Here is a 25,883-nt window from a genome sequence, read left to right as displayed (position 1 = left end):
TCTCTGTCAAATTTTAAGAGACTGGATCTTCATCATTTTTATGTGTGGAGGACTCGTGTTTGCTTTGAATGGCCATATTGGTCTTTTTCCTCTTACTCCTTCTGGCATTACCCTCTTTAGGTGATTCTGGTGCCTCTTGGAAATAGTTTCTTATCAAGAAGTTTTCCCAAGTATCTCCTATTCTTTTCAAATGAAACTCAACCAGTATTTTTACCAACCCATGATGGTACATAGTTGTGTCTATGAATTCTAATTTCTTTTGTACATTTGAAGCCATCCTCCTTAAACTTTTTAGAAGGAAGAAAGGGAAGTTGATGCTTCCATTTTCTAGAAAGTTCATCAATAAACGTATATGATAGACATACATGCATCCGAATCTCCCTTCACAGGTAATAAACTTTTGTAATATAAAAAGAATGCTTCTCCATTTATTTTTAAGTGTTGAAATAGGAATTCATTTTCTAAACATAATGACATCCATACCTAGGTTCCTGAGGATTACCTTCCATGATTCACTGTGAAATTCTTTATTTTTAAACCATCTTTCACCAAGTCTTGACAATTCTGTAGCCTCTGCTATGTAAGATTATGTTATTGCAAACTTAATGTCTCAAATTTCTACTTATGTACCTTCGAATGATCTAGCAAAAATTTTTGTGACCTCTTTGTGATAGCCTTCAAATTTTTCAATGAAATTGAGACATCCAGCCTTCTACAGCATCTCCTTGAATTGTGGGTATCCTTCCATATATTTTGCCCCTACGGGCTCTATCCTGACAATGAGTCCCATGGCCTCTGTTTCGTAGAATTTTCTAACCTTTAGAATTAATCTCCTGATCTATGAAATGGATTGACTGCGGGTATGGTGAAAAAGAACTATGGGTTTGCATGGAATAAGTAGACGGTGAGGGTTTGGAGAGACATGAATATTTTGGTCACATCGTAGTTTTGGCCGTTAACAAATGGAGTTATTAGGGACTGTTTAAGTACAGAGTATGGAGAACCTAGCGGAGATGTGGTATGATAAAATTATTATAGACCGTTTGGTACCGAATGTGGAAGATGTGGCGGAGATGTGGTATCATGAAGTGGTAGTCAAATCAAATGATGACTTGTTAAGGAGACATACGATCATTCATATTATACATGACTTATGTTTGTAACTTGTTGTTTGAAATAAATTTTGCATTTTACCTTTAGAACTTAACCTTTTGCTTGATAATTGTTTGGTGTTGATCCGTAGGTACTTTGAGCATGGTTGATCTCCAAAACTTAATTCTTCAATTTCCTTGCATTCATGATTTATTTGTGAGTTGTACAATTGTACCAGAGCTAATAAGTAAGTTGTAGCTGCAGAATCAGATTAGCTGCGAAATGGAATCAACTGCAAAATGTGAAAAGAAGGAAAAGTGAAATATGGCTATGGAATATGAGTGTAAAAATAAAATTGAAATGAGCTATGATAGTGAGATGGAATGAGGTGTAAGATAAAATGGAAAATATGGTGAAATGGTGTAAAATTGTAAAAATATAAAATGTAAATGAAATATGACATTGAAATGAAGTGGGACTGTAAAAAAAATGAAAACAGAATGAGATTATAAATTTGCAGACTCTAAACTGCAAATGAATGTAGCTTTTTGTCACCACTTATTACAGAAAGGAAATGGAAAATATAGGATGTCAAAAATCTCTGATTTTCACCGTGTATTTTCTATATAAGTATGCCAATCAATGATTGGTTTTCAACCTCATACAATATATATATATATATATATATATATATATATATATATATATATATATATATATATATATATATATATCTTTTTTTTATCATTTTTTTAGGAAAAATAAGGCCTAAGTTAGTGGAGAAGAAGAATTCTTCTTCACTAGCTTCATTTCAAAGTTATTCTAGAAAATCTTAATGAACTCCTCTCTTGAAATTGGTTTCTGATATATCTTCAACCGATGACCATTCACGAGGAGAGGTATTTTGCTTCCATATATTGTCATTATCTTTACTGCTCCATTATTAAAGACTTCTTCAATCTCATATGACCCAAGCCAATGAGTTTGAAACTTCCCTTGAAAATCTTTGAACTTTGAATCGAACAACAGTGCCCAATCTCTTGCTTGAAACTTCTTTTCCTTAATATGTTTATCATGCCATTTAGCCCTTTGTTGTTGGACTATACTGGTTCTTTGAACTACATCTTGCCTGATTTCATCAAGTTCATTGAGTTGCTCCAATCTATGTTTCTGTGCCTCTGATAAATCCAGTCCCAATTGGACTGCCATCTTGAAGGTTTTGATTTGAAACTCTATAGGGAACAAGACTTGTTTCCCATAAACAAGTTCATAGGGTGTATGTCCCATTGTGTTCCTCCATGTAGTTTTATAGGCCCATAAGGCTTCAAGAAGCCTTTCTGCCCAATCTCTTCTATGTAGATGCATAGTCTTAGTGAGAATTCCTTCAATCACCTTATTTGTAGATTCAACTTGACCATTTGCTTGTGGATAATAGGGAGTAGATTTACTATGTTTTATCTTGTAATCTTCCACAAGGCCCTTCACCATTTTAGATGTAATTTGAGATCCCTGATCTGTCACAATTTCTCTTGGAAAACCAAAACAAGTGAAGATGTCCTCAAAAAGAAAATTAACTATAGATTTTTCATTAGCAAAAGGTAATTCTTTGGCCTCTACCCATTTAGTGACATAATCAGTGCATACCAATGTATACTTCTTTTGCTTAGATGGAGCATTAATTGGTCCAACAAAATCCAAGGCCCATTTTTCAAAAGGTTCAATGAGTACCTAAATTTGTAGTGGCATTTCATTTGAAGGAGCAACTTTCCCTACCCTCTAGCAGTTGTCACACCTCCTGGCATATTCTTTAGAATATTTGAAGATGGATGGCCAATAATATCCTAAAGAAAGGATTTTATAGGCTGTCCTCTTGTCAGCAAAGTGTCCACCACACGGCTCATCATGACATGCCTTGAGAATCTCAGGCATTTCATCTTCCCTAACACATCTTCTAATCATAAGATCCGGGCCTGTTTTATACAATTCATTAGTGATCCATGAGTATCTTGCAATTATCTGAATGATTTTTCTTTTCTCTCTAGGAAACAAATGTGAAGGCAATTTCCCTGTGACTAAGTAATTAGCAATATCTGCAAATCAAGGAGTTTGAGTAGTCACTGCAAAAAGATATTCATCAGGAAACGTATCTTCAACCAGAGTGTCATCTTTGATATTTTTAATTCTAGACCAGAAATCAGCAACTGTGTTTTGTTTTCTAGGTCTATCTAGCACAGTAATATTGAATTCTTGCAAGATTAAAAGTCATCTTGTACCTCTCCCATTAGTAATAGGTTTATTCATTAAGTATGTAATTGCAGATCGATCTATATGAACAAAGGTTTCATATCCTGTTATGTAATATTTGAACTTGTTGATTGCATGAACAACAGCTAAAAATTCCTTTTCAGTTACAGTATAATTCAATTCAGTGCGAGTCAAATTCTTACTTGTATAGTAGATGGCATAGGGAATCAAATCTTTTTGTCCTAATACAGCTCCCAGAGCTGTATCTGAAGCATCTGTTGAAATGTGAAACGGTAGTTTCCAATTTGGACCTCTCAAGATGGGTGCTTCAGAAATTTTTGTTTTTAAAGTCTCAAATGCTAACTAGAAATCATGATTCCAATTGAATTCACAATCATTGGTGAGTAATTTGAAGAGTGGGGATGCTATTTTAGTGAAATTTTCTATAAATCATCTATAGTATCCTATAAATCCTAGAAAACTTCGAACATCCTTTTGGAAATTTGGAATTAATAATTTAGAGATGACTTCAACTTTAGATTTATCAACTTTAATCCCATCTCGTGAAATGTGAAGCCCTAAAACAATACCTTCTGTAGACATCATAAAACATTTTTCATGGCTTAGTGAAAGGTTTGTTTCCTTACATCTTTTAAGAACTTTTTCCAAATTTTTCAAAGCTTCTTCAAATGTATTCCCATAGACTGTAAAATCATCCATATATACCTCTACACAATCATGCATTAGATCAGAAAAAACTCCTAGTACTTCCCTTTAGCATGTTGCAGGTACGTTACATAACCCAAAAGGAAGTACTTGGTAGGCATAGGTTCCACATGGACAAGTAAATGTGGTTTTATCTTGATCTTCGGGTGCCACCTGAATATGATTATAACCACTAAAACCATCCAAGAATGAGAAATACTTCTTACCTGCTAATGTATCTAACACTTTATCTATAAAGGGCAAAGGAAAATGATTTTTAAGGGTAGCTTTATTCAATTATCGATAATCAATGAACACCCTCCATTTTCCATTCTTTTTAGGCACAATCACTAAAGGGGAAACCCATTGGCTGTCTAAAATTGGGTAAATGAAGTTTAAATTCAGCATTTTTTGCAGTTCTTCTTTCACAGTTTCCCTAATATTTGGATTCATCCTTCTTTGAGGTTGTTTAATAGGTCTACAATTTTCCTTAATGTAGATGTGATGTATACAAGTCTTAGGACTAATTCCTTTCATGTCAGTATACTCCCATGCATATGCAGCAAAATGTTGTTGTAATGTCTTGATTAGCTTTTCCTTTGTAATTTCTCCAAGTTATTGTTTATGTTCAATGTTCTCCATGGAAAGATTTCAATTGTAGAGCTACCAAATTCTTCCATAGAATAAAGAGATATCTGCCTGGATGACAAATATTCAATATTGGAATTTTCTTGAAATTGATCATGTTCATATTCTGGAGATGATTCAAAATTTTCCATTGTATTTAAGATTTGACTATCTTCACTAATGTCTGAAATAGTAAAGGGAGGTTGAATGTCATTTTCATCATCAATCCATTCTATTTCATCTATTTTTGTGATTGTTCTTGCTGGAGGATATAGAGTGAATTTCTTCGTTGAATTCCCATCAGAAATATACATATCACCAGATCTACAGCTAATGAAAGCATCAACTGTGGCCAGCCAAGGTCTTCCTAATATGAGTGGATGTCCTCCTAAATTGTTCTTGGGGGCTAAGATCATAAAATCAATAGGATATTCCCAAGAATCTAAGGATACTGAAATATCTTCTAACACTCCATCTAGTTTGATTACAGATCTTTCTGCTAATTGCAGTAATGTAGGTGTGTAAAGAACATTAGGAAGCTTGAGTTGTTCCATGGTTTGTTTGCTCATGATGTTTATTGATGCTCCTAAATCAATCAATGTATTTGTAATTTCAACTCCATTGATATGTGTTTTCACAATTGGACTTCCTGGATCTACATATTTTTGTATGGCAATTTTTCCCATCATTATATTGTTATTTTTCCTACTAGGTGAATTCTTTTGTTTCCTTTTCTTTTCTTCCTGGTTTTTTTATGCTTAACTCCTTTATTGTTTTAGCTAGGATTGGAATCTCCTTAATGGCTTGTAACAAAGGGATTTTGATACATACATTTTTCAATTCATCTACAAAATCATAATTAGGCAACATGATCTGTTTTTCTACTCCTCTATCAACTTGTAATATTTCAGGAAAAGGAGGTGCAGAAGTAGATACTGGTTGCTCAACGATAGGAGTTGAATTCACTGGTTCTTTCTCTTTTTCATTTTCAGTATTTTGGTTTTGGAGAGATGTTCCCTCAAAACTTTTATTGGGATGTAGAGAATCTTCCTCAGAATTTTCTTATTCCTGAATAACTACAGAAGGCCTTTCCTTTTCTAATATCCTACCAAACCTTAGTTGAACATCATTGAGATCTAGAGGAGTGATCATATAAGTTCGAAATTGTTGTCCTTCCACCATGTAAGTATTTTGAGGATTTTTATTGTTAGGGTTTGGTAATGGTTGAGAAGGTAGCTGATTTGGTCTTTGCTGAAATGGCAGTAAGAGTTGAGGATTTTGGTTTTGTTGTGGAAATGGTAATGAAGTTGAGGGTTCTGATTTTGAAATTATGGCTGCTGATTTTGTTGTGGAATGTGTGGGGGAGGATAATTCTGATATGATGGAGGATATTGATAATATTGAGAAAATTTCCCATAAGGACTTTGTACTCCTTGAGCCCAAGGTTGAGATTAAGATTGAGGTTGAGGCCAAGGTTGCTGCCAAGAATTCCAATTTGGTGGGGGTTGAAGATACATTTGATTGTTAAATCCCTAATTTTGTGGCCCCTACCAAGGTCTTCTAGAGACAAAGCAAAGAGGTTATGTTGAATTTGGAACTGTTTCTTCTTGAAAAATAGCCTTAAGACCTGGAATCGAAGGACAACCCTTGGTATCATGGTTTTCTGAGAAAATCATACAAGTCTATATAATTTTTGCATCCAAAGGGCATTCTCTTAGAGCATTTTTTTTTTTTTTTTTTTTTTTTTTTTTTGTGCATTTTGGACAGAAAATAGCTAAAGCATTAGCTTCGGTTTTCTGCTTGTTTTGCAACTTAAGGGTGTCTATTTTCTCACTAAGGCTCCCTAGAATATCTGTTTTAAATTCATCAAGCATATTACCAATTTCTTCCCTACTCACTGATCCAGTTGCAAATTTATTTACTCTACCAAAAGAAGGATCTCTTGGACCTTTCCCAGTTTTGGATTTCCCTCTTGAGAGATGAACACATAATTCTCCTATGTCATTTAATGGGAGTTGAGAGATATTTCCCTTCCCCATCATGTTAAGGATATCTATCCACTCATCTCTAATGGATTTTAATAAAAGAGCTTTCAAGGTATCTTCGTCTAAGTTGTCCATCTTTGCTCTTTTCAAATTATACTTGAATCTCTCAATTAAATCCTCTAAATTTTCATCCTCTCTTTGCATCATTTTGAACACTTCATCTTTGTGATTGGTAGGCATGCAATAATCCAAATACCTATCCAAAAACACTGTTTTCATGTCATTCCATGTTCTAATGGACTGAGCGACTAACCCCATGAACCACTTCAAAGTAGCTCCTTTCAGTGTTGAAGGGAACAACTTAAGTCTTTGAGAGTCTTCTAGATAATCATAGGTTTTGCACAAGACTTCAAACTCAAATAAAAATGTTTCAGGATCCTGACTTTTTAACCCATGGAAATTTGGGAGGACAGAAGGTGAGATATTTTTCATTGTGGCATTTGTTTCTTCATCCACTATAGGGAATATAAAAGAATTATCTATTTCCCTATTTCCTCTACCTCCTCCATTATTTCCTCTACCTCTTCCTCTACCCCCTCCTCCAAACAGTGTGAATTCTCCATCCTCTCCTTCTTCTGCCATTATAGTTTCTTCAAAGTCAGTATATGGTTCAACCTGCAAGGTTACTTTCTCTTCCTTTGGTTCTTCGATTAATGGTATATGGGAGAGAGGTTCCACTTCTTCTTCCCCACCAGGTATTCCTAATTCTTCAACTAAAATGTGCTCCCCAGTGGAGGTGAAAAAGGCTACCCCTGCTGTTGGAACCCAAGATTTTTCTCCTCTAGGACTGCCTTGGTAGATGAAGTAGGAGATTCTTTTGATTGGATTTCTGACCATAGAATTTCAAGATTTCCATGGCTGGGAGTATGAGCTTGAGATGGAGGTGTATCTCTTCTTGTTCTTGGTGGAGTAGGTGGTGTTGAAGGAATTGAACTCCTGCCTCTAACTATAAATCTACCCCTAATGTCTCTTTCTCTATGCATATCATTTTTTTAATGTAAAAGATAATGTTACCTAATTACACTTCCCCGGCAACGGCACCAAAATGTTTAGTCAATTTAGTATCCTAAATTGCTTTGCATAAGTTATCAACCGAGGCTCATAGAATGATGAAGTGTAATGCATTGTATGTGCTTAGTTAACCCTTCTTACTTTGTTGTTTTGTAATTTATATTGTTTTGGGGGTTTCTGTTCTTTGATTCCTAATGATGTACAATTTGAACTATGAGAAACTGAATCTAAACTTCCTAAAGGTGAACCAAGAGCTTAAAACTAGTCAAAATCTAAGTTAAAAGAAGGAAAAAACAGAGCATCTATCCTATCTTGTCATCGAATCCTAATTCATGAATCTAATTCTTAAAACCAAAAGGTAAAGTTGTAAGTCATGTTGAGATAAATACAGGGAATTAAATTAACTAAAGTACTTCTAATTACTCTAACCTTCAATTTTGAAAGATAACCTTCTTGAGATGGAATACAAGCAACTTCTGTACTTCATGATCTAGAAAAAACTAAATAAAAACATGCAGAATGTAACTTATTGGTTTCCACCCTTATGTAAAGTGAATATTTAACCATTTAGTTTAGGATGGATATCAGCTTTAAATGGTGATAAAAAAAATTCACTAATACAATGCATTGGAAACCTGAACTAGGAAATAAATAACAAACACAATGAGTAAACTAATCAACAATGCATCCTCATTACTTTCAATCTTACTCTATTTAGAAACAAAGTCGTTTCCTTTATGAAATGGATTGGAGAAACAAGACTGCACAATGGAATTCTAACATTATGCTACTGATTAGAACTAAAAGAAATCAAACTACAAGAAATTAACCTAAGTTACAGACACTGTTAAAAGCAAATGATGAAATTAAAACTAAACAGAAAAAAACAAATGAAAGGAAAACCTCATTCAGTGCAGGGGCCCTCTGCAACTGACTGGGTTGAGTTGCTAACTTAATTCAAAATGCTCCTTCAAATGATCATCAGTAAACACACGGATTTGTATTACAAACAAGAACAAAAGTCCAAAATTACAGAGCTGATAAATCTAAACTTAATATAGCAAAAACTGTGAACCCCTTCCGGTTCTGTACAACTGGTATTTAAAAGAAAATATTCATAACTGTCTTTTGAGGAAAATTAGCTACAAGTGGTCTACACGTATCACAACCGGATTGCGTAAATGTTTGATCAACTACAGGTGACTTGAATTCGAACAAGATGGTTGCACAGAACCATTAACACAGGTGGTTGATCCGAGTTAATGCTTCAACAGAACTGTTGGATTTATTAATTAACCACGAAAGGGTAGACAAAGAGTCCTATTGCTTCTGGGTTTCATATGTTTGACTCCATCTTTGACTGTGGTCTTAAGCTGGCTTTTTTGTCGATCTGGGCTGGGTGACTAGGATAGGATCCACGTCGAGATGATTCCATAGATGTTGATGTGAACAGTTTCTTCGTTTGACACCTGTAACCTGCTAAACCACGGAAGTAGCTACGGAACACATAGTTAGCTGCAGAATAGGCTGTGTTTTGTAGCTAATTTGAAAAAACTTATTCAAATAGCAAAAACATAAAAGTATAACATGTCAATCATTTAATGTCCTCCTTGAGACAAAACCTATCATTTATCAGTGATGGGGATCTGTCCTTTTATGGAAAAACAAGGGAAACAAGTGAGAAAAGTTGTCAAGGAGAGGGTAATTCTGAGGTTCAACAATTGGTTCTTCAAACAATCTTAACTAAAAATTAGAAATGAAACTATTTAAAAAGAATGAAACAAAGTCCACGAATGCAAAACCAAGCAACCATTCTCCTCCAAATAGAATCATTATCCACTATCTCAGGTTCGATTCTCTGTGCATTCTATTTTCACATTTTGGGGTGTCATTAATGTTGCTAGTTTATCCTTCCGAGGATTCAAACCAATGCTCTTTGCCTGCAATTTACTATCTTTCACGATAGAAATTGCATTTGAGATTATCAAACTTACTAGGTTTTGAACAGGTTGGAAGCCTAGGGTGCTCTCCTTCTTCAAGGTCGAAGTTAACGAAGAGCTAAATCCAAATTCAGCTTTTCCGACTTTACATACAAGGCTCAACAATGGCTATCACTGCTTCACATGGATTCAGTGGTCGGTGAGTGCTCTGACACTAACATTGATAGAATGCTCTGAGTAGGTCCTTCATGTGACTCGGGGGCCACCTGTTGTTTATTTGATTAATGCTCTAACACTGATAGCAAGACAACTATTGTTTGTCTGTTTATCTTTTATTATTTTATAGATTTTGCTGTACAAAATGAAGGATGTGGAAAGGATAGGGTATGTTCGGGAGAACGAGGGTTGCATGAAACTGTGGATATGTGTGGAATAAAGAATGTCCGGAGGATAGGGTATGTGTAGAAGAACGAGGGTGCAAAAGGGACTTTATTCCAAAAACATGAAATTAATTTTATGCTATTTTCCATTCAAAAAATTTACAGATTCAGCTAGATGTATGGTTAATATAGATCTATATTGGTTATTATTACAACCGAGTATGAATGAGATTTCGTAAAGATATTTTTCTCTCACTCCTAACCATAAATAAAATATTTCTATATCCATGTAAAATAACATAAGTTTATATCAAATTTAAAAGGAAATAAAGTAATGAAAAAAAATCTATATTTTAACTTGTGATATTTTTGTACCTTTTAACAATGCTCTAAAATAAACCATTTGAATATCAATATTTAAAAAAATATTTTGATGTTTCAAAATATTTTATGTATATATTTTATAAAAGACAACAAAAGAAAATTGCATTAAAAAGAGAAAAAAAAAACTATCATAAAGGTAAATGGTGGATATTATTTTAAAATTTCCTTTTAGTAAAAATGAATATTGAGTTATAAATAATTAGTATTCTAAATTAAAAAAATACATATTTTAAATTTTATTATTTATTTTTAAAATTATATAATTTTATATGTAAAATAATGTAAACCATCCTCCATAATATTTAAAAAAATATATTAAATTTAAATATCAATATAAATATTAACTTCAAATTTTATTTTATTATCCGTGAAGATAATATAAATAGTTTACTTAAAATTAATATATTAGTACTGTTTTTGAAATTTGATTCGAGAGATATGGATATTTAAATTCACAGTAAAGAACAAAGAAAGTTTATTTGCATACATAAAACTATCTTTTCACTCAATTTAATCACAAATATATATATATATATATATATATATATATATAGTTGGAAGTAGATCCAATTAATTCCAAATATGAATATGGGGTTGAGACATTATCTGAACAAAATCCCAAACCAATTCTAAACTTATCATGTAAACATTATCTCCAAGTCTTTCCCTTAATGCTTATGTGTCAAAACTAATACCACAAATATTAATACAAAAATGACAAATTATAGTTCACATATAAGTCACATTTATCTAATATAGTCATCACTAGCACATCTATCCACTTTGAAATCTCACAAACCATGTTCTTTCTCCACCACAATCTTCGACTTTCCCACTTGACTCATTTAAAGTACAATTGTCGACGACCATCATTGATGAACTTGCATGATCAACAATATTGACATAATTTATTTTGACAAGTTACATAGCTCATTGTAGTTGTTAGAAAAAATAGCCAAGTAATTCAACCATCCTATGGACAAACTCCCATCTGTCAGATGACATAGCTCATTGTATTTGACAATTATCTATGATAGTTGTTTGGGTACTGAATGTGTTCAAAATTTGATCATACAACTTGACCTTTCACGCATACATGTACCAACTTACAATCAACATATAAGGATAACATGTACCTGACGTTCTTGGCTTTACACAACCCATCAAATTTAAAATAGAAGGTAAACATAACCAAATCGACAATATGCTCTCATGTCATTGTATACAACAAGAACCACCAATTTGAATTACGTTACTTTGTTCAATTTAATTGGTTCTTCAAACAATATTAACTAAAAATTAGAAATGAAACTATTTAAAAAGAAGGGAACAAAGCCATGAAAGCAAAACCAAGCAACAATTTTCCTCCCAATAGAATCATTATCCACTGTCTCAGGTTCGATTCTCTTTGCATTCTATTTTCACATTTTGGGGTTTCATTAATGTTGCTAGTTTATCCTTCCCAAGATTCAAAACAATGCTCTATGCCTCTAGTTTATTATCTTTCATTATATAAATTGCATTTTAGATTGTCAAACTTACTATGTTTTGAATAGGTTGGAAGCCTAGGATGCTCTCTTTCTTCAAGGTCGAAGTCAATGAAGAGCTAAATCCAAATTCACCTTTTCTGACTTTACATGCAAAGCTCGGTAATGGCTACGATTCCTTCATATGGATTTAGTGGTCGGTGAGTGCTCTCACATTGACATTGACAGAATGCTCTGAGTAGGTCCTTCACGTGACCCGGGGCACTTGTTGTCTCTTCGATTAATGCTCTGACACTAACAACAAGATAACTATTGCTAGTGTGTTTATCTTTTATTATTTTATATCTTTAGTTGTACGAAATGAAGGATGTGGAAAGGATAGGGTACGTTTGGGAGAAAAAGGGTTGCATACAACTGCGGATATGCATGGAATGAAGAATGTAGGGAGGATGGGATATGTGTAGAAGAATGAGGGTGCAAACGGGACTTTATTCCAAATTAATTTTAAACTATTTTCCATTCAAAAAATCTACAGATTTAGCTAGATGCATGGATAAGATGGATCTATATTGGTTATTATTACAACCGAGTATGAATGAGATGTCGTAAAGATATTTCACTCTCATTCCTAACCATAAATAATATATTTCTATATCCATGTGAAATAACATAAGTTTATATCAAATTTAAAAAGAAATAAAGTAATTAGAAAAATCTATATTTTAACTTGTGATATTTTTGTACTTTTTAACAAAGCTCTAAATAAACTATTTGAATATCCATGTTAAAAACTTTATTTTGATGTTTCAAAATATTTTATGTGTATATTTTATAAAAGAAAAAAAATTGATAGCCAAAATAGGTAATCTAACTATTTTACAATTTTTTTTCTTCAAATAATTTTGTTTAAAATCTTGTAATGATTTGTTGAAATTGTAATTTTAAATTGTATAGTCTACACAATCCAAGTGCTGAAAAATATTTTAATATCCATATTAAAAAAATTATTTTGATGTTTCAAAATATTTTATGTATATATTTTATAAAAGACAAATACGTGTGTTTCTTAGGCATGGATCTATAATGTGTTGAGAGAACTCAAATCTCTAAAAAAAAATATCTCTTTCCATGTTTTACACTCTAAAAGAAATACACCTCAACAATCCATAATTAAAATGAACCTATTAGACTTTAAACAAAATATAAAAAAATCAAAATAAATAATATGTTTTTAATAGAAAAAAATAATTGCACTTATATTAACAAAACAAGAAAAAGGTACATTTGTACCATTTACATAAATAAACCAGGGAACAATGGCTTCCCCATGAGCACAAATAAGATTCAAAAAAAAAGAAATGAATTGACTCGATTACGAAAAAATGCACTTCAGCAAACTTCATATTTCAGATTAATGGGAAACGGCCAAAAAAAAAAATATCAGACTCCCTCGGTCAGAGGGGGCAAATTCCAACCTGGCTCATAGAATCTTCGATCAGTAACTTATATTGAGCAAAATCAGGCGCCATAAAGCATCCTTGCTTGGACAGGTGGTCTTCCACCGAATTCTGCTCACGAAGAAAATGTGAGAAGGAGATTCTCTAGAAGGACATCATCAAATTGTGAATAAGAAATATCCAATGGTGGAGATGAGAGGGACAAATGGAAGAAACGCTTTTGGTTTAATTGATGATAGTTGGGGAGTCTATATATGTTAATTTCTTCAATGTCTAACCAAAAAGCATAGTTGAGAGCAACCCGCAATGGTAACAATTTTATCTAATTGTTAGAACCAATCCCACCAAATCAAGAAAAATAATAAGAAAGCCCTTAATCTAAGATGGTCTAAACTCCAGCCCCAAGGGTTAACTCAGTTGGTCAAAATCAGTGCCTCGCCATTCGGGAGGTCACAGGGTCCATTCTGCCCGAAGCCCTTGGGGTTAGGCCTGCTCGAAGACCTTGGGGTTAGGCCTTGCGAGTGGGCCGCAGGGCTAGATTCCCTTCAGGGTCGATCAGCCCAGAATTTTCCGTGGACATAGTAACCACTCGTTGACCAAGGTGTTCGTGAACCACAACCAACAAAAAAATGGTCTAAACTCCACAGCCACATTTAGCATCCTATGAAGCTCCATCGAAAAAGACTACAGGGGAACACATTCCAGTCTCACGCTTAATGCAAGTCTTGTGTTTTGGGGCGCGAGGGGCCAATTTCTAAAAATAAAACTTGAATTTTAATGAATGTAAGTCTCACATGCGAAACTGACTCTTGAAAAATGAATTCCTCCAAATGCCCTAGAGGATAAAGGATATATAGGGGAAGTGAAAGATACTCCTAAAGCTCAAACCAGAAAGATAGGCAATCTCCAATTGAGGATCTGACCATCAATGAACTTAGGCTAAAGTAAAGGGAGACCTTCGTCCATACCTCAAAAACAAAATGACAGACAAGAAAGAGGTGTAACACATCTTCCTCGTTCTTCCCACGTATCCGGCAAATGTCGGGACCCTGGAATCGTCTTTTAGAGAGGTTCTCCCAAGTTAAAAAAAAATTCATATATACCAGCCATGTAAAACATTTCAAATAGGGGAGCCTCCTAGCTCCACCTCTTAGACAACCATAGAGGCTGTGAAATGGAAACCTGTTTCAGAGAAATGTAAGAATACACTTCTTTGACCGAGATGCTTCCATTAATCTCCTGGCCAACCCATGCAAGACGATACAGTGTATCAGTCAATACAACCCCTTATTGACATAGATTAAACCTGTATTGTTCCCATTCCACCTCTAAACAATATGGAAGGTGGAGGTCGATGGAACTAGGCCATGAGGGAGAGGAAAGTGAGGTAAATGCGCCAGGGGCAATAAGTTCCACATTGTATCTACCAGATTCATGGAAAAACTCTCATGCACGGACAAAGAGGAGACGACCCTTGGTCATACCTTTTATTGCATCAAGGCCAATGGCCACCCTATCTCCCCTGCCAAATTTCTGTTGAAATGTAATTTCAACTGCAGAGCATTGCCAGAATCTGTCATGGCAATAGCGACTGCAAACCGCATTATAAATTCTGGAAAACCACCAGACTCCATCGCACCGCTTTTGCTGAGCAAGTGGTTTTCCTCTGAATGGCAGCGATAAAACCCAGCGCTGACACGTGCACAACAGTTTTTCCAAAGTGGTTTTCATCGGCGCGTAATGTTCGTTTGGTTTGAGCAAGCGATATCCGTCTGATTGAATTCAATGTTGTCCACCGTTGATTAAAGCTAAAGCTGCGTTCAAGCTGCAGCAAATGAATATTGCGTGAAGTAAAATTTTTTTTTGGTTGACCATCGGTTCCTGTCAGTGAAGTAATTAATAAAATTAATAGTGCTTCGTAGATTGTAGGTAAAACTTTAATTTTATTGTTTTTTTTATTTACGGGAGTATGGGACAAGAAATATGTAATATCATTTTTTGTTTTGTTGTTTTTTATTGTTGCATATGTAATGTAAGGGAAGAAACGCACAGCAGTGCAAAACAAAAAAAAAAAACAGAGCAGAGGGTGAATGTAATTTTGTTAAAAGGGAAATGCAATGTAAACACAGCAACGTGAGGGAAATATATGCAGTAGCGCATGTGTATTTTTTTTCTTGATTGAAATGTAATGTGAAGAACGCAGCAGGGCATATGTAAGAATTTTTTTTTGTAGTAAATGTAAGAAATTTTTACACACAGTAGTGTAAAAATTTTCAAGAGAGATAGAGTAAATTTTTGTTGTGGAACTGAAGTGTTCCTGTGTAATCCCTCTGAGAGAGGAAGAAGTCTGTAATAGGCAGTCTTTTATTAATGAAAACAAAGAGTCTTTTTTATGTGTGTGAAAGACTCAGTTCTTCAGAAAGAAAATTTAGCTTCCCTGTGCTAAGATCCTGTGGCAAAACAAAGCATCATTTTTCTGTTCAGTTTAGTTCAGTTAATTTGTTTTGGAATTTTGCAGAAAATTCCCAACAGTGATATCAGAGCTTGTCCAGGCTCTTTGAAGGTCTCAAAGAAGCTAAAGGAAGGGTTTTTTGTTGCAGCAGCTTCTCCAGCAGAGTGAAGACTCAGTCAAAAATCCAAGGTATTTCACAAGCTAGTTTTTTTGTGTTGAAGACAGTCAGTGATTTTTAATACACAGTAAAGTATTTTTAAGAGTGCAAGAATGGCTGGCTCCAGCACCAGCACTAGCATGGGTATCTTTAATACTCAGCTCCCACAGTTTAATGAGAAAAATTATGACTATTGGGCAATAACCATGAAGGCTTTACTTGGCTCACAAGATTTATGGGAATTTGTTGAGGATGGTTTTGAAGAACCAGCAGATGAAAATGAGTTTAATAGGTTAACTCAGGCAGAGAAAGATCTGTTGAAGAGATATAAGAAGAAGGATTAAAAAGCCCTCGTATTTTTGTATCAAGCAGTGCATGAGAGTGTGTTTACAAGGATAGCAGCAGCCAAGACATCCAAAGAAGCATGGCAAACTCTCAAGACAACCTATCAAGGCATGGAGAAAGTGGAGACAGCAAAACTACAGTTGCTAAGGAGAGATTTTGAGAATCTTTGCATGAAGGAGTCAGATAGTATTGACTCATTCTTCACACATGTAATTGGTCTGGTGACACAGATAAGGTCTCATGGAGAGATTCTTGAAGAGAGGAGGATTGTGGAGAAACTGTTGAGGGTCCTACCCTCAAAGTTCAATGTGATTGTCACCACCATAAAAGAGACAAAGGATCTCTCAAACTTTTCAGTTGATGAACTACATGCATCACTGATAACACATGAGCAGAGATTGAGTAGGAATGAAAACTCATCTCTAGAACATGCCTTCAAGACCTAGATGTCCTTTGAAAGAGGAAGAGGTCAAGGCAGAGGAAACAAGAGAGGAAGAGGCAGAAGCCAAAACAGAGGTGGAAGAAACAATCCAGCAAATGCTCAAGGAAGAGGCAACAATCCAAATCAGAACCAAGGCCAAGGCAGCAGCCAACAAAGTGGACAACATCATGCTCAAAGACAAAGGTATGAAAAATCCAATGTCCAATGTTATTATTGTAAAAAATATGGGCATTATGCAAATGAATGTAGGAAGAAACAACATGATATGAGTAATAGAACTAGTGCAAATTTCACTAGAGAAAATATCAGCCAAAATAATTTGTTTTTAGCTTGTAATATGGCTGAAGAAAAGAGTGAAGATGTATGGTTTCTAGACTCCGGTTGCAGCAACCATATGACAGGAAACATAGCCCTGTTTTCCATGTTAGATCAGAATGTGAAGTCACAAGTCACACTAGGGACTGATAATAAAGTTTCTGTTATGGGAAAAGGAGAGGTAAATGTCTTAACAAAGAAAGGTGAAAAGAAAACCATAGCAGATGTTTATTATGTTCCTGGAATGAAATGTAACCTCTTAAGTATTGGACAGCTTGTTCAAAAGGGTTACAATGTTTTCTTTGTGAATGATGTATGCACCATCATGGATAGAGCACCCAGCAAACAATGTATTGTTGAAGTGAAGATGACAAAGAACAGGATGTTCCCTCTCAGAATGAAGGCAGATTTGAAAAATAAATAAGTAATAGTAGCAATGACTCAAGAGGCTTTCCAAAGCGAACCAAAGGATGATAATTGGTTGTGGCACTTGAGATTTGGACATCTCAACTTTGGAAGTCTTAATTTGTTGAGTAGAAAAGAAATGGTAAGAGGATTACCATTGATAGAGAAACCAGACAGCCTTTGTGAAGGTTGTATCTTGGGGAAACAACACAGAGAAAGTTTTCCATCAAGAAAAGCATAAGGGCAAAAGCACCCTTACAAATTGTCCACTGAGATTTATGTGGACCGATGCAAACTCCATCACTTGCAGGCAGCCACTACATATTAACATTCATTGACGATTTTACTAGAAAAACTTGGGTTTATTTCCTTAAGAACAAAAGTGAAGTGTTTAAAAGATTTTGCAATTTCAAGGCACTTGTAGAAAACCGAAGTGGGCTACATATCAAAGTTCTAAGAACTGATAGAGGAGGTGAGTATATCTCCAAAGAATTTCTAAGCTTTTGTAGAGAAAATGGAATTCACAAACAGTTTACCACTAGGTACACGCCGCAGCAAAATGGAGTTGCCAAAAGGAAGAACAGGACAATCATGGATATGGCGAGGAGTATGTTAAAGGAAAAGCATTTGCCAAATGATTATTGGGCTGAAGCTGTACATTGTGCAGCGTACATTTTGAATAGATGCCCTACAAAAGCAGTGATGAACAGAGTGTCGGAAGAAGCATGGAGTGGGAGAAAGCAAGGAGTCACCCACATGAATTTTTTTGGATGTGTGGCTTATGCACACATTCCAGATCATCTAAGGAAGAATTTGGACAGCAAAGGGGAGAAATGTATTTTCATTGGATACAGTGAGGAATCCAAATCATACAGGTTGTATAACCCATCCACCAAGAAGCTCATTGTGAGTAGAGATGTTCACTTCATTGAGGAGGAAGCTTGGGATGGAAGCATAGAGAAAACAGTGAGTGTTAAGAGCTCTTTGTCACATGATGAAAATGATGAGGAGATGGCTGAAATACATCCCCAAACAGCAGCACCAACACAAGGACAGAAAGGGACACCCTTGAGGAGAAATGAAAGTGCTTCTACAAGCACACCACAAGAAGGAAATTCAAGTGCTTCTTCAAGCACTTGTACACCAAATGAAAGAGGTAAGAAGTTCAGAAATTTAAGTGACATTTATGAACAAGAGGAAGCAAATGAAGGTATGAATTCTTTGTTTACTTTATATTGTCATGTTGATGACCCTATTCATTTCGAAGAAGCAATTAAGGATAGAAAATGGATAGAAGCTATGGATGAGGAGATCTATGCCATAGAAAGAAACAAGACATGGGATTTGGTTGAACTACCAAAAGGAAAGGAAGTCATTGGAGTTAAATGGGTCTACAAGACCAAGAGTAATGTTGAAGGCAAAATAGAAAGACACAAGGTAAGACTTGTTGTCAAAGGATATAAGCAGTAGTATGGGAGGGACTATGAGGAAACTTTTGCACCGGTTGCAAGAATGGAAATAGTGAGAGCAGTGCTGTCCATAGCAGCACAAAACAAGTGGAAAGTTTACCAAATGGACGTGAAGTTAGCATTCCTAAATTGAGTGTTAATGGAAGAGGTTTACATTGAACAACCTCTAGGCTATGAAAAGAAAGGCCAAGAGCACAAAGTGTGCAGATTGAAGAAAGCTCTTTATGGACTGAAGCAAGCGCCAAGAGCATGGTACAGTAGGATAGATTGCTATCTACTGGAAAATGGATTTGATAAATGTGAGGGAGAACCCACCACCTACATCAAAGAAAAGGATGGTAAAATTCTAATTATTGTGTTATATGTTGATGATGTTATTTTCACAGGCAATGATGCTTATCTTATTGAAAATTTCAAAACAGGGATGAAAGAAGAATTTGAAATGACTGACATGGGTTTGCTGAGATACTTCTTAGGAATAGAAGTAGAACAAAGTGGAAATGGGATTTTTATCTCACAAGAAAAATATGTTAAGGAAATATTGGAAAGATTTAATATGCAGGAGAGCAAGGCAACAATCACTCCCATAGTGATGGGATTAAAACTCAGCAAAGAGGACAGCAGTAAGGATTTTGATCCTAGTTTGTACAAGAGCATAGTTGGCAGCCTCATGTACTTGACTGCAACTAGGCTGGATATAATGTATGTTGTTAGTTTAATTTCCAAATTTATGGAGAGGCCAAAAGAAGCACATTGACAGGCATCAAAAAGGATTCTGAGGTATGTCAAAGGTACTAAAAGGTTTGGCATTTTATATACTACTTCAGAATGTTCAGATTTAATTGCATACACTAATAGTGATTGGGTTGGAAGTGTAGATGATTGGAAAAGCACATCCGGTTATGTTTTTCACATGGGTTCAGTAGCCATTTCATGGGCTTCTAAAAAACAGCCTATTGTAGCATTATCTACAGCAGAAGCAGAATATGTGGCAGCTACAGCAGCGACATGTCAAGCAATTTGGATGAGAAGGATGTTAAGGAGCTTATGCCAAGAGGAAACAAAAGGAACTGTGATTCTTTGTGACAATAGCTCAGCTATTGCATTATCCAAGAATTTTGTGTTTCACAAGAGAACGAAGCACATTGACACAAAGTTTCATTACATCAGGGAATTGGTGAACAGTGGAGAAATTGTTTTAGAACATTGCAGAACTCAGGAGCAGGTTGTTGACATTCTGACCAAGCCTTTGGGACAGAAAAGTTTTGAATTTTTGAGAAAATGTTTGGGTATGACTGATAACCCAGTAGTTGAAATTAAAGGGGAGTGTTGAAATGTAGTTTCAAGTGCAGAGCATCGCCGGAATCTGTCATGGCAACAGCGACTGCAAACCGCATTATAAATTCCGGAAAACCACCAGACTCCATCGCACCGCTTTTGTTGAGAAGTGGTTTTCCTTCGAACGGCAGTGATAAAACCCAGCACTGACACGTGCACAACAGTTTTGCCAAAGTGGTTTTCATCAGGGCGTAATGTTCGTTTGGTTTGAGCAAGCGATATCCATCCGATTGAATTCAACGTTGTCCACCGTTGATTAAAGCCAAAGCTGCATTCAGGCATGCAGCAAATGAATATTGTGTGAAGTAAAAGTTTTTTTTTGATTGACCGCCGGTTCCTGTCAGTGAAGTAATTAATAGAATTAATAGTGATTCGTAGATTGTAGGTAAGACTTTAATTTTATTGTTTTTTTATTTACGGGAGTATGGGACAAGAAATATGTAATATCATTTTTTGTTTTGTTGTTTTTTATTGTTGCATATGTAATGTAAGGGATGAAACGCACAGCAGTGCGAAACAAAAAAAAACAGAGCAGAGGGAAAATTTAATTTTGTTAAAAGGGAAATGCAATGTAAACACAACAGCATGAGGGAAATATATGCAACAACGCATGTGTATTTTTTTTGTTGATTGAAATGTAATTTGAAGAACGCAGCAGGGCATATGTAAGAAATTTTTTTTGCAGTAAATGTAAGAAATTTTTACACACAGTAGTGTAAAATTTTTCAAGAGAGACATAGTAAATTTTTGTTGTGGAACTGAAGTGTTCTTGTGTAATCCCTCTGAGAGAGGAAGAATTCTTTAATAGGCAGTCTTTTATTAATGAATACAAAGAGTGTTTTTTATGTCTGTGAAAGACTCAGTGCTTCAGAAAGAAAATGTAGCTTCCCTATGCTAAGATCCTGTGGCAAAACAGAGCATCATTTAAATTCTGTTCAGTTCAGTTCAGTTAATTTGTTTTGGAATTTAGCAGAAAATTCCCAACAATTTCCACCTTAAGTTAGCCCATAACCTAAGTTTAGCCTTCATCAAACTACACCAAATGAAGCTTATTCTTTTCGGGAGCACCCTATCTTACCTTTTCAACCATTTCATTTTCTTTTTAGTATTAAAAGGACACTGTGATGTGTGCTTCAACTCTATCGTTTTGAGTATTTAAACTATAGGTATATAAAGCCCCTTAGTTTACTTTAATTGCTTTTGAAGAGGTAAGACAGCAAAATACCTGAGAATTTTCAGGACGCAACGGTCGTGGAAACATTGAAATATTGGACTGTGTTTAATGTGCAGCTTGCTTCTCTCTTTCTTTACGTTTTTTTCGATTCATTCCTTGACTCAGAATTTCGGGCCGCAGGTGCCATGGTCTATGTTTAATGTGCAGCTATATTGCCTTTTCTTTTTTCTCAATAAAATTTCAGCATAATTTCAACCAAATTTAAAACCAACGTAAAAATAACCTTGAAAACCAGCCCACCTTTTTTGAGTTTATACCACCCACGTTTTTAATGCTGACACTACCATGTTCAATGCACACTAGCGGTATGCTTAACGGTTACTGTACTCAACTTTTGCAAGATTTTGTACTTGTATGTGCTCTCTTAAATTGACATTCATGGTCTGGAAATATTGACCTGCCATCAGACTAGAATTTCAAAATAATATTGACTTGTCATTAGGGTTGGAAGTTGAAAAGAAATAGGAATTTTAAAACAAATTTACTTACATTTTTTTTATTGGTATGGAGTTTTTTAACATATTTTCAAAGTTAGTTGTTTTAGTGTGATTTTTTGGAAGTTTTTCCAGTGTAATTTCTCTAAAGTCAGACAGGAATTTTTGAAATCACAAGTTTGATGGGTAACTCTGCACAATCCAAATGCCCTAAAGGTTTTTCAGGTTGTTGAATCCATATATACAATCAAAAAATCATTTTAAATAACACAAATCAAAATTTCACCTCAAATTTTTCCCAAACACAAGAATATCCAAAAAATCACATAAAAACAACTCCTTTTCAAAATGTTAAATCTATATATCAAAAATATATTTTCAACTATAAAAATCACAATCACAATTTCACCAAGAAAATGTTTTGCTAAATTCCCACCTAAACTCTAAATTCCCACTTCCACGAAAACTTAAGAAACCTACAATAGTAAAACGCCATTCAAACCCTATTTCCAGTGAATCATATCCTGACCTTGTCTAGGTCTCAGGGCTTCCTCAGTATCGAAATCTTGCATCTTCTATATATTTTACCTGAAATCTGTAACGCTGTGTAGTCTTTTCGGCTGAGTCTCATTAGAGTTTTCGAATGTTTTGTTTTGATGGCCTTTCTAAAATTCAATGTCACTAGCAAGCTGGTTCTCCTTGTTTCTCCTTCTTTGCAAACTCTGAAAGAGATTTTGTACCTTTCCAATATCGATGATCAAGCGCGTCTTAGATTTCAAATTCTGATTTTTCAGTTCTATCGTTTCGACCCATCGAAGAAGGGTGAGGATCCTGCCAGAGTTATCACAGAAGCACTGGGAAAGGTGTTGGTGTTGTACTATACTTTTACCGGAAGAATGAGAGAGGCGACAACGAGTAAGCTCGGGGTGGACTGCACAAGCGAAGGCGTGCTATTCATGGAAGCTGATGCGGATGTTGCCCTAGAGGATTTTGGACACTTACACGCACCCTTTACTGGCTGGGACGATCTAATGCACAACATGCCGGGATCACAAGCTTTAGAAATTGTAATTATTTCTACATGTGGAGTTAGCTAAAATTAGAGAGTCAATTAATTGAGTGATTGACTGGTTGAGTATTGAGTCAAGTTGAGTTAAGTGATTGATGACTTTGAGTTTGTGATTACATGTGCTTGCATGTCAAGATATTTTATTTTAGGCAAGTAGCTAGTTGGAAAATGTTAAATACCTTTCACCAGCTTCATTGTAAGAATCAAATTTTATATGATCAACAGAAAAGCTGCAACTAGCGTGTTTTATGTGTGAATTTATGTTTTATGTGTGAATTTATGCTTTGTCTCCTTGGTGGTTCCAATAATTTGTTCAAGTAGAAATTGTGTTTTCTGAACGTAAACCTTTCGGGTGATGTGGCTGAGATGTAGAGGGTTCATATTGGCCCTGCAGATCAATCACGCCATGAGCGATCCCGTTGGCCTCGTTCAGTTCATGAACGCTCTCGGCGAAATGGCGAAGGGGGCCACGAGGGCTTCCATTATTCTGATTTGGGAAAGAGAAATCCTCCAACCCCCAGGTGAATCCTGGAGTTAAATTCCCCCACTACGAATATGATCAAATCGAAGACAAGGATGGCCAAATGGTGAACATGAATGACATGACCCGCAATTCGTTTTTTTCCTGGGGGGCTGAAGGAGATCGAGTCGCTGAAGAGAGAAGCTATAGGGCAAGGCAAGCACCCAACTTTTGAAGTCCTATCAACGTGTTTGTGGCGTTACAGAATGCAGGCCCTCTGATTTCCCGCAGAGCAGGACGTTCGGCTTTTATTCGGCCTGGACACCCGAAAGATATTCGACCCCCCACTTCCTGAAGGTTTCTACGGCAACGCAATATGCTTGGCTTGCGCTAAGACGACCGCAGGGGAATTGGCAAAGAAACCGATGTTTTTTGTTGTGAAATTGATCCGCCAAGCAAAAATGGTTGTGAACAATGAGTACATGAGATCGTTGATAGATTTCATGGAGATAAACGGGCACCCTCGCTTCACAACGGTGGAAACTTTTGTGGTGTCGAACGTTACGAAAATCGGATTTGGTGGTGGATTTTGGGTGGGGAAGGGCTGCCTATGGTAGGCCAATACCCAGTGGAACATCCAGCTGCTTCTTCATCCCGTATCAAAACACAAGTGGCATGGAAGGAATATTAGTGTCGTTGTGCTTGCCGCCCACTGCTATGCAAATATTTCAGGTAAAAATTCGTCAATCCATCGAGAATGCTCATTTTCTACGTTCCTCACTATAAAGCCACTGGGAACGTTCCTCATTTTCAACTTTTAAGGAATAGGGTATATAATATTCAATATATTGAGGATTTTGAGAATATTTTAGAATCTAAGATCTTCCTAAAATTTTTGAAAATTTTCCTCTTTTTCTATTCTTTTGCAATTCAAATAATAAAACATATAATATCTGATATATTGAAGATTTTGAAAATAAAACATATAATATGTGATCAGCAGTTATTTATTACCTTATGATATAAATTAATATTTATTGTCATGAAAGATTTTTAGTTTAACAACTGAGAATGTTGTAGTAGTATTGCTCTGACATAGAAATAAGCAGAAATGAATCTTGAATAAATTATATACATAAAGAGAATACACAGTTGCTTGAATACATGAATAGAGAATACAAAAATAAGTAATGTTGCTTTTCATGATGGTATTATTCTACTAAAGAATTCTAGCTTACTTTCTGAAGAATCACGAGAAGAATAGTCAAACATTGACTCAAAGAACTATTATTCGAAGACTATACTTCTTTTGCTTAACAGGTCTACAACCTACTATAAACCAATTATGTTGTATAACGAAATCATATACTCAAATATAGTAATAACTTTCCTGAAAACAATACGGTGATTGTTGTACATTCATAGCAAGCCAAGTAAAACATAAACAAAAAAAACGATACGAGTCACATTTGAGTGAAGAAAAATATATATATTGGAGGGTAGGGACTTAACGTAGGACTAGTCGGTAAGGACCCTTCCAGATCCGAATGCCCAGGCTCGTTAAAGCTTCAAACCCTTGAAAGTATTATAACAGAGATGGTAAATCGAGCCTATATATTTAGAAGTTATTCGCAGAGAACCTAAAACAACGATGCATTACATGCAAAACAAATCTCAGAACCTTCTCGACATTGAAGACAACTTAAACAACATTTATATATAATAAAGCCTCGTAACATATGGGCAGAGGAGTCAACAAGTTACAACATCATATGAATACCCAACCACCATCTGGCCTCCATTGGTTACCAGAAACAAACCAAAACACATATTTAATCAAATGCAAATACGAGTTCAAGTATTGGGCTTGCCGATTTAAATATTAACTTAAATACATAGATAAACCCTTGTGCAAAGGTATTCCAGCCACAAGGCCCAAGTCCCATTTTCTTTATACAATTCCTAGCTCTTAGAAAATTAGAGGCAAGCTTAACAACTCGACGCAGGAGGAGTTCTCGACCAACCCACCTAGATAAAGACGACATGCTAGTTTTTAGAATGTGGAGGCTCCCTATGGTCGGGTTGCAAGGTCGAATGGAAGCCATTGATTCCTTAGCTGTGCAAACGAATAACCAAGCAAGGCCAGCTCTAGTTTAACAGCCCCGAACTAAATTTAAAAGATAGAACCTGAAACAGACTTTACCTAAAGTAGAAACCGGTCCTCCCGCAGCCGCGAACCAAACCTGTTGCAAGAAAGGAAAACCCTTATTGAATACTCAGAAAAATGGAAGATAATTTAAACAAGACGAATGAGGTGAGTTGAATAGCTTTCAAAGACAGAGGAAGCCGAACTACTCCATATAGAGTTCACCCTTGCTCGACAAAACAAAA

At 35.5% G+C, this 25,883-nt stretch overlaps 1 pseudogene; it reads left to right on the top strand.

Moving 5' to 3' along the window:
* The first annotated feature begins 22,619 nt into the window (after positions 1-22,619).
* Positions 22,620-24,109, top strand: LOC149253820 (benzyl alcohol O-benzoyltransferase pseudogene; annotated as a pseudogene).
* The last annotated feature ends 1,774 nt before the right edge of the window (positions 24,110-25,883 follow it).

The sequence above is a fragment of the Pinus tabuliformis genome, chromosome 7 (genome assembly GCF_031772625.1).
Source record: "Pinus tabuliformis cultivar Carrire ecotype Pingquan chromosome 7, CPIR1, whole genome shotgun sequence".
Classification (NCBI taxonomy): Eukaryota; Viridiplantae; Streptophyta; class Pinopsida; order Pinales; family Pinaceae; genus Pinus; species Pinus tabuliformis.
The sequence above is the reverse complement of the archived record's forward strand: the minus strand, read 5'-3'. Positions and strand labels throughout refer to the sequence as shown.